This window comes from Molothrus ater, chromosome 17 (assembly GCF_012460135.2).
Source record: "Molothrus ater isolate BHLD 08-10-18 breed brown headed cowbird chromosome 17, BPBGC_Mater_1.1, whole genome shotgun sequence".
In the NCBI taxonomy this organism is placed as follows: Eukaryota; Metazoa; Chordata; class Aves; order Passeriformes; family Icteridae; genus Molothrus; species Molothrus ater.
This window is the reverse complement of record NC_050494.2, coordinates 916,720-925,827: the sequence shown is the minus strand read 5'-3', so window position 1 is coordinate 925,827 and position 9,108 is coordinate 916,720. Positions and strand designations below refer to the sequence as shown.

General features: G+C 51.9%; 1 protein-coding gene across 5 annotated transcripts in view; it reads left to right on the top strand.

Moving 5' to 3' along the window:
- Positions 1-5,134: 5,134 nt before the first annotated feature.
- The window catches only part of NCOA6 (nuclear receptor coactivator 6), a 44,799-nt gene continuing 40,825 nt past the window's right edge, over positions 5,135-9,108 (top strand). For all 5 annotated transcript variants that reach the window (XM_054516623.1, XM_054516625.1, XM_036395908.2 and 2 more), the window contains exon 1: positions 5,135-5,195. The gene's annotated coding sequence lies outside the window, so the exon portion shown is untranslated. The remainder of the gene's footprint in view (positions 5,196-9,108) is intronic.

Genomic DNA, 9,108 nt, shown 5'->3' with positions numbered 1-9,108 from the left:
ACAAATTATGATCTGGAATGTGGCCGGCTTGTTTCTGCCCAGGTTTGCAGTGCTCCCCGTCAGTGTGTGCTGCTTTCACACGAGGATGAGCTGGAGCCAGGCTCTGCCATGGAGCTGCAGCAGTTTATTCGTGTTTTCCAAGGGCTGAACGCCCCTCTCGAGCACAGGTGACAAACTGCCCGCTGGCTTTGGGCGCTGCTGCTCACCCGGGCACAGCCCGAGGGGCAGAGCAGGAGCCAGCCCTGCCCTCCTGCGGCAGGGTGACGATGAGGATGAGGATGCTCTGGCCTTTGGGCTGTGCCCTCCTGTTCCCTCAGTGTCCCGCGTGTGGCCCGGCACGGAGCGGGGCCGGAGCCTGCCCTGCTCCCGGCGCTGCGGGCGGGCAGGGGTGCTGGGCTGCCCGGGGTGCCCGGGGTGCCCGGGGTGCCCGGGGTGCCCGGTCCCTGCTGCCATGGCTGGGCACAGGCCGAGGCACCCCGGGCACGGCTGTGGGCAGCCCTGGGCACAGCGGCTCTTCCCGCACTGCAGCAGCTCCGGCAGCGCGTCCTGCCCGTGCCCAGGGCACCGCCGGGGCAGGGAGGGCACGGAGCAGCCGCTGCTGGGCCAGGAGCTCCGGGTGCCCGTCCCAGCGGTGATGACCGGCGTCCTGCAGCTCTGCCAGTGTCACCTGAGGGGTCCCTCAGCTGGGGCAGCAAGTCTGGAAGTGCCACCGAGTGCCGGCCGGCCGGGTCACCCTCCGGGTACCCGCTGGAGACTGCGCCCAGATCATCTCAGAGCCCCCTTCCGCTGCTGCCCGGCCCGACGGGGCTGCTCCGGGACACGCAGGCCTCAGCAAACACCCTGCGAACGAACCTGCATCGCTTTTATCAACTTCCAAACCACGCAGGGGTTGTAAAGTTTTGCGAAGAATCAGACGGAGCAGGAAGAGCTCCTGTAGCACCCAGGCGTTTCCAGTGGCTTTGGAAAGCTCTTCCATAGCTCAGTGATGGAAAATGGCCCCTAGGCAGGGAAAGTGTGAAAAACGCCAATAAGTTGTTTTTAAAATTTTAAAAGTTTAATAGTAATAAAATGGTTTTTAAAATAGTAATACAATTAGAGTAATAAAAATTTGGACAATTTGAATGGGGACAATATGAGACAATAGAGACAAAGAGTCACAGATGTCAGGGTACATTTTTCTGGGCAGCATGAGCCCAAAAAGGGACACCCATTAACCGAGGATTAACCTTTAAAAACAATAACCTGTTTCACATTCATACACTTCATACATGATGCATAAATTCCATTCAAATACAGGATTCTGTCTGGTCATCTTCAACGTCTTCCTCTGAATCTTAACAGCGCCTTCGAGGCGGGAAGAAGTTCATTTCTTCTGATAAGAGCAATAAATTGTTTAGCTCTGAAAAATTTAGGTGTCCTGTGGCTGCTATCTCGCTGCAAGTCTTTTCTTTAAAAAAAGTATCTTACATAGCACTGTTTCTATTTTAACATTTTTATAACCTAAAACTATATGTAACATACTACTTAAGGGAGTAATACAGCATTACTTTCTAACACAACACATATAACATTCACTTTAATGTTTGTGAAAAGCCAATCACAAAATACGCATTTTTCACAGAAAGGAAAGCTATGCCAGGCAGAGCTGGTTTCAGAGGGGCAGCCACCGGTAGAAATGAAGCACACTTGTGTGGAGGGCAGGTGGAGAAGGAGCAGCAAAGCCCTGACACGTGCTGCCCTCGAAGGGCTCAGCAGTGGTCACAGCACTTTGAGGTGCAGATTGTCCTGGCAGGGCTGACCCTGGCTCCTGTGGGGAGTGTCCTGTGTTACAACAGCTCCTGGGCAGCCATGGACCTTCACCCACCAGGAGTGTTCTGGCCCAGGCAGGACTCCCCAGCCAGCAGGTTCCACCTTTCCATGTCCTCGGAGTGGAGGAGGAGAGATAAACTCCTGTGCAACCCTGCCTCACCTGTGGCCAACTGCCCACCTCTCTTTCTCACCACACTCACAGTTTAACAAAACACCAGATCCAAAGTGAGAGTGACTGCAGTGCAACACATCTCCCTTCCTTCTCTCCAAGTGAGCACTGTACCAGTGTTAGAGGGAAATTATCGTGTTCAAGTCATTTTTCTGTGTAATACCTGTCATTTGAAAACACTGCCATATGAAAATGAGGGTAAATAAACCTACAGTTTTGATTGTCATGATATCAAATGCATTTGTGTTCTGTTGTGGACAATGAGGCAGTTAAACACCTGTCTCTGCTGCAGGTAGCCCTCCTTCCCTGCAGGAGCTCTGGTCTCATTCTGTGTCATTGTTTTGCAGCAAAGCTTCAGCATCCCAAGCAAACTGAGGGTCTGCTCCTGGATGAGTTCCACAAACAGAATGACAAAAAAATTACAGAATAGTTTGGATTGGAGGGGACCTTAGAGACTATCCAGTTCCAGCCCCTGCCCTGGGCAGGGACACCTTCCACTATCCCAGGTTGCTCCAGGTCCTGTCCAACCTGGCCTTGGGCACTGCCAGGGATGGGGCAGCCACAGCTGCTCCTGTGTTGTTTATGCTGTGCAGAGCCTGGGCAGACCCAGGAACACCCAGGCTGTGTAGTAAGCTCAGCCTGCAGCGCACAGGGATGTGATCTGGCATGTCTGGAGCTGCCCCATGTTTCTTCCCTCTCCCCCCTCCACATCACATTGCCCCCTTGTCCCTCTGCCAACGGGTGCCAAGGCCACCTGGGTGTCCTTCAACTGCCAGTGTCCAGCAGAGATGCCTCAAAAAGTCTTTGGTTGTGTCCTGTCACCCTGGTGTCCCTTCAGCTCCCCTTTGCTTTTGCTTCCTTACCCTTGTGGCAAGGCTGTTCTAAGAGATTTGGGGTTAATTTTAATTATGTGGAGACTGAAGCAGTTCTGGTCTTTCCCAGCAGTGAGCAGAAGCATCAGAAGCCATGGGAAGCAGCGTGCTCTGAAGAGTGAGGTGGATGTTCAGGCCTCAGGCTGCTAAGGAAGGGAGGGCTTGTTTGCAAACTCCCTTTGTGATTAGGCACAGGGGAGTTGTCCCTGTGGGATCCCTCAATCCCAGAACAGAAAGCCACAGCACTTGGATGGCTTGAGCAGATCTTGGTGGGACACCTCAGTATTGTGCTTCCAGAAAAGTAAGGTTTTGGAAAATAGCATTTGGCTTGTTCTTGTTTGCTGAGGGATTTTGAGACGTGCCTGGTACTAATGTGCATAATACAGATAAAACCAAACAAGCCAGGAATCTGAGGGACAATCTGGCATGACAAGAACAGCAACAGGAGTGGGAAGTTTTGGAAGCTTTTTGGAAGCAGTGCTGTCTCTCTGTTGGAGGTTGCTTTTTGGGGAGGATGAGGCTGGACAAGGAAGTTCAGTGCAGCAGGTTTAAGAAGAGTCTCATGAAACAAGGAAAACAAGTCACTTGGGAAAGAAAGGTTAATTCTTGGTACTAAAGAAATTTTCACTCAGCTTCCTTGGGTTTCCAGCCAGTCCCAAAACCCAGGAGCAGAACTAGGCAAGGCCTGGGAATCATCCTCATGAAGGCAAATGGAAACTGCCAGGGATGATCAGATGAATGGAATGCTCCTCTCTGGGACTGATCCCCATCTCCTCACACCTGACATCCCGCAGGGTCTCAGGGCTGGGGGGGCTTTGCCCCTGTCTCAGCACACTGGAGAGGTGCTGGAATTGCTCCCCAGGGGCTGTGGAAGGCACAAAAAGGCAGGAGCAGAGCAGTGAAGGATTCCTCACCCCCTGCACAGCCAGGGAGGGGCACTGTGCCCGCAGCTCTGACACACCAGCAGAGGCAATGCTCCACATGAGTCCTGTGCTGACCATGACATTAATATTTTTTTTGGTGGGCTTTGTGGAATGTAGTTATATGTGAATTCATAAAAAGTGTTTTTTCTCTATGTTGCAAGCGATAATGCCCGATGAGATGTGGGTTTGTTGTATTTAAAAGGTTTTACAAAATAAAAAATTAAAATGAAAAAATTCCCTTTTTTACGTTGTTTTTTCCAGCAGTATTCCACAGGAAGCCAAGGGTGGCTGTGAGGGCTGGCTCCAGCTGCACAAACTCTCCTGAAACCCCTCCTCAGGCCACTGAACCTGCTCAATCACATGTGCTTCCGTAGGAACAAAGTCTTTATTTTTCCCATAAAGGACTTTTGATTGTTTTCCCATCCTGAAATAGGAATTGTCACGTGTGTCATTTCTTCCCCAGTGCCAGGCAAGAGCTTTCTGCCACATCAACCATGGGCAGGAAACCAGACATTGCAGAAGTTTTGTATTGATCATTTCTCATATTCATAAAGGATGTAAAAAGACAAGCCAAAGGGCTGTGTGCCCTGTGAGGGTCCCTTCAGCTGTGGAACCCCTCTGTGCTGAGGGGATTTATGGATTTTAGGGATCTAGCATTGCCCCCTGGGGATTTTGGGCCCATGGGCCTGTTCATTAATCACATTAATGGAATTTTTATTAAAATTCAGCATTGTGGCCTTTGCTGAGTCCACACCAGGTCCCTCCCTGGCTTCTTCCCCACCTCCCCGCTGGTAGAATGACGTATAATTCAGTGATGTTCAAAGAGTCGGAGACCTTTGGATGAAATGTTCTGAATTAAAATTCATCCGAATTAAAAACCTAATTTCCTGGAAATTTCCTATAAAGGCCCCAGTTATTATTTTTTCTGCAGCTTCACCCGGCAGACAGTTTGTCCGCACTCCCAGAAGCAGCCGCCACCGCGGGTCCCCTCAGCTCTTCCGTGCCGGGGGAGCCCAGCGGGGTCCCTGTGGCGGGGGCGCGGCGGGGCTGCCGTGCGGCGAGCGGGGCGGGTGCCGCTGTGTCCGCGCTGTGTTCCGGTACCGGTTCCCGCTGTGTCCCCGCTGTGTCCCCTCGCTGTCCCCGCTGTGTTCCGGTGCCGGTCCCCACTGTGTCCCCGCTGTGTCCCCTCGCTGTCCCCGCTGCGTTCCGGTGCCGGTTCCCGCTGTGTCCCCTCGCTGTCCCCGGGGCCCGCCCGGGGGTCGCGGTGCCCCCCCCCGCCCCCGCGCGCTCGGGCGCAGGCGCGCGCGGGTCACGTGCGCGGCGCAGGCGGCGGAGCGGCGCTGGATCCCGGGCCGCGCGCGACCCCCGCCCCGCGCGCCCCCGCGGCCCCGCGCGCGCCCCCGGCGGCGGCGGCGGGTCCAGGTGAGGGGAGGGCGGGGCGGGGGTCGGGACGCGGCGGCGGCGGCGGCGGGAGCGCCGGGGCCGGGGCCGGCCCGGGCGGGGCTCAGGCCGAGCCCGCGGCGCGGGGGAAGGGGCGGCGGGGCCTGGCGGGGCGCGGAGCGGTGCCGGGCCCGCGCCGCCGGCGGGGCAGCGGCGGGGCCGCGGCGGGGCCGGGGGCGTTTCGGCGGCGCCGGCGGTGCCGGGGCGCCCGGCAGGAGCCTGTCAGCGTGCGGCGGATGAGCCCGCCCGCGGCCTGCGGCCCCGCAGCGCCCGGCGCGCAGCCGACCCTGCCCGGCCCGCAGCCGCCTCGGCCGCGCTCCCAGGCCGCGGCTCGGGCCGGCCCGGGAGGGAGCGCGGCGGGGCCGGCAGCGCTGTCAGCCGCGGGAGCTGCCCGCGGTCCGGCCGCTGTGTGAGCCGGTCCCTCAGCCCTGACCTCATGCGGGCGGTGACGGCTTTGTGCCGTGTCAGCCGGGGCGCGTTGACGTTTCGCTTTTGTTCGAGTCCTCCGTGGCTCTTAAACCAGTCGGAAAAAGGCTCTTTACTCGTTTCCTCCGTGTGATTGCTGCGTTTCTCTAAATTTCAGCTACTTTAAAACCATCTCAGCAAGCTCGGGGCTCTGATTCCTTCCCGCTGCTTTGGGGAATGGAAGGACAGATCTCTTCTGTGGCTCTGCATCCTGGCAGCAGCTTGGAGCTTGATGAGCTTTGTCTCCCCATAACCCCTCAGCCTCCTCGTAGGCGCATTTTGGTCATTCCCCTTGCCGGGAACTGTAGGGAATTTGAATTTCTATTTTTCTAAAACTTTCTCAGAGGTTTTATTGTCGTAAAACCTCTCATAGAAGAAAGACCGTGCCTCTTGTTGGTTTTGCAATTATTGTGTGTTGTTCTGACTGGATCTTTAGCTGAGGCACCTTTCAGTATTTCCTATATGAGAAAACAACCACAAAGAACAAACCTGGCATTTTCCATAAAGGTTACCATGTGTAATGACCACAACCTTTGGATTTGGCGGCTCTTCTCAAGTTATGGCAAATGGTCCCAGCTTTTCTACATATCTTGTGGAGTGAGAACCAAAGGTTTCAGGACGTGTGTTCAAACAGGCCGGGTCTGCGGCCTGGGGGCTGCCGCAGTGCCCGCAGCTCGGCTCGAGGTGTTTGCCAGGGATTCTAAGTATCCACTGAGCCGTGTGCCTTCCTCGGAAACTTCCCCGGCTCCGGGAGGAAATGTGCTACAGTAACACTGTACGGGCTCTCCTCTAGGAGAGGAAGGATCACAACGTGGGGGGCTGCACGCGTGCCTGACCTTCAGTTGAGAAATGACATTTCTTAGTATTTTGAGCCCAAGGAAAGGTCTTCTGTTAGGCATTGGACTTGGGCAGAAATCTCCCAGCAGCACTCTCCAGCCACTCTCTGTGGAAGGCCTGTCCTTCTGTAGGACTTGGAGGAAGGGGTTGTTTACAACAGGCTTCCAGGTGATGGAGTAATTTTACATCTTTCTAGTAAAAACATAGATGCTTCTCTAACATAAGAAACTACTGTGAGTAGAGAAGCCAAAGAATTCCAGGTCCTTGTGCATCTGGAAGTGTTGGTGTTTCCATTTTTCAGTGGCTTAAATATTTGAAAATACAGGTTGTGGAGGTAAATTCTGCTGAAGGGATGTAATGCCATTCTTTGTGCTGCCTGAGCATGACAAAGGTTCCTGCCTTAGTGGGAGATGTTGAATGTTTCAACATGACAACTAAACCTTAAATTGGCAGTATATTTTGATTTTCTAGTACAACAGCAATTGCTTTTGGATGGAAGCTGGAGTTGCAACCCAATTACACAGACTCACTAAATGTAATAGATTTGCAGTGGCAAAGGCTTTGCTGCTGAAGGGATTGAAGACTTAACGTGGCTGTAACAGTTTGCATTGAGAATGGTGAAATTTTATAAGTCACTGGAGAACCTCTGAAGGGCAGAAGGCGTGATGAGGGTGTCTTTCAAAATCCTGTGGTCTCTGTTGAGAAATGCAAAGCTGTGGTGCAGGGATGGTGTGAGGAGGCCTGCTGGTGTGTAGGGCACTGAGCAGCAGACTTGACCCTCGATGCTGCAAAAACTGCCTTCAAGCATAAGCTTTTTCCTTTATGTGCAGCTGGAGCAGAAGGAATGAGAAAGAGCGTAGGGCTGGGAACAGGTGAGGGCCAGCAGTGGAAGGAGAAATAACCCCAGATGATACCAAGTTGAGGCAGAAGGGAAGATGCTTCATCAGGTGAGGTGTTTTCCATCTCCAGGCGAGTCTCTCCATTTCCACCAGCCAGACAAGCAAGTCACCTTTGCTTTACTGGAGCCGTGGATATTTTGTGTTTTGTCTTGTCACTGTTGCAGACTCTGCTGTTCCCTCCAGAGCAGGTCACTGATGTTCTTCAGCAGGAGCCACCCATTAATTGCAGATAACTGAATGTTTCAGCCACGAAGTCAGCATGTTCCTGCGTGGAGAGCTGGAGGTTTAGCTCAAGAGGATGAAGATAACTTAGATTGTCTTGTGCCCTGGCTAATTGGAGTGATGCTGCTAGAGTTTAAAGTTAATCTAAGATTTGACTATGCCGGCTGGTAGTGGAAGTTTTCCAGAGGTCCAGGAGCTGGGGATTTTTCTCAGTCAATTGAGAAATCATTTTCCATCATTTTCCATCCAGTGGAACAGCATCCCACCTGCTGATGGCACATCAAAAATTGCTGCTGTAGTAATCAAAACTAGGAATAAGAACTGAATTGGTCATGTGTATGTGAGAGCCCTGAGGCTGTAACTTAATAAATAACTCTTCTTTATGCATTTGGGGAAAAAGAAAGGCAACCAGTGTGTGACAGTGCTGTTGGTTTGGGAGCTGGGGTGAGGGATGGAGACACTCCACAGCTCATGAGGGCCATCATCTTCTCACACCTGAGACCAGTTGCCTGGTTCTCCAGCTGGCATGAGTGCCCTGAAGCATAGCCCTACACAGGGCTCTGGATTTGATTGGTATGAAAAATAGAAAATTGTTGGAGATGAATGGTACCTTGTCTAAACTAATTTATGTAAACCAGTAGTTTGGGACAGGAAGTTGCTTATGCTCAGTTGCATATATGGGACCTGAAGCTTTAGGATGAAAGGGATCTAGTTACTCCACCAAAAGATGCATGCTATTGAATTCTCCAAGTCCCATGCAAATCATTTGAATTTTATAATTTTACTGTTTTGAAAATTAAACCTGCCAGGACCACACAGCTGCTGTAAGGTTGTGTTTTTCATTGTGGTTTCTGTGTGGTGCTCACAGAGACTGAGTTAAGCCTCTGGTCTGCATTTACAGAATCCCAGAATGGTTTGGGTTGGGGGAGACCTTGAAGACTGCCTCATTCCTACCCCTTGCCGTGCATGGCAAAATGTTTCTTTGAAGAGTTTTTTGGGAGAGCCCTTCTCATCCCTACAAGAATGCATTGCTCTCCAATTCTGTTGCATCCACATTTTACCAGAAGGTCCTAAGCTGTTTGTGTGGTTCTTAATGGAAGTAGTGACAATAAATAACACTTGAAATTCTATTTTTCTAAATGCCCAGAGCAGCGCAAAATAAGCTGCAAGTTTTTATGCAGTCAGGAAATAATCAGAATAATCTTGATTTTAACCAAAGGTGTACCTACTTCTGTTATATGAAGATTAGTTTTTTGGTCAGGGAAAAGAGACTCCTTGATATTGAGTGTCTCCTATCAAATAATTACTTCTAAGCTGTTTGTTTTAGCTTCAATTCTTTTTTCGTTCTTTACATAATTTCAGAATTTGAAAAGCTTCCCTGAGATTTCCTGGATGTTTATTAGATGTAAGAAGGAATAATATTGCAGAAGGTGCAGTTTTCAGTCAAACCTTATTTCAGTGCTGATGATCAC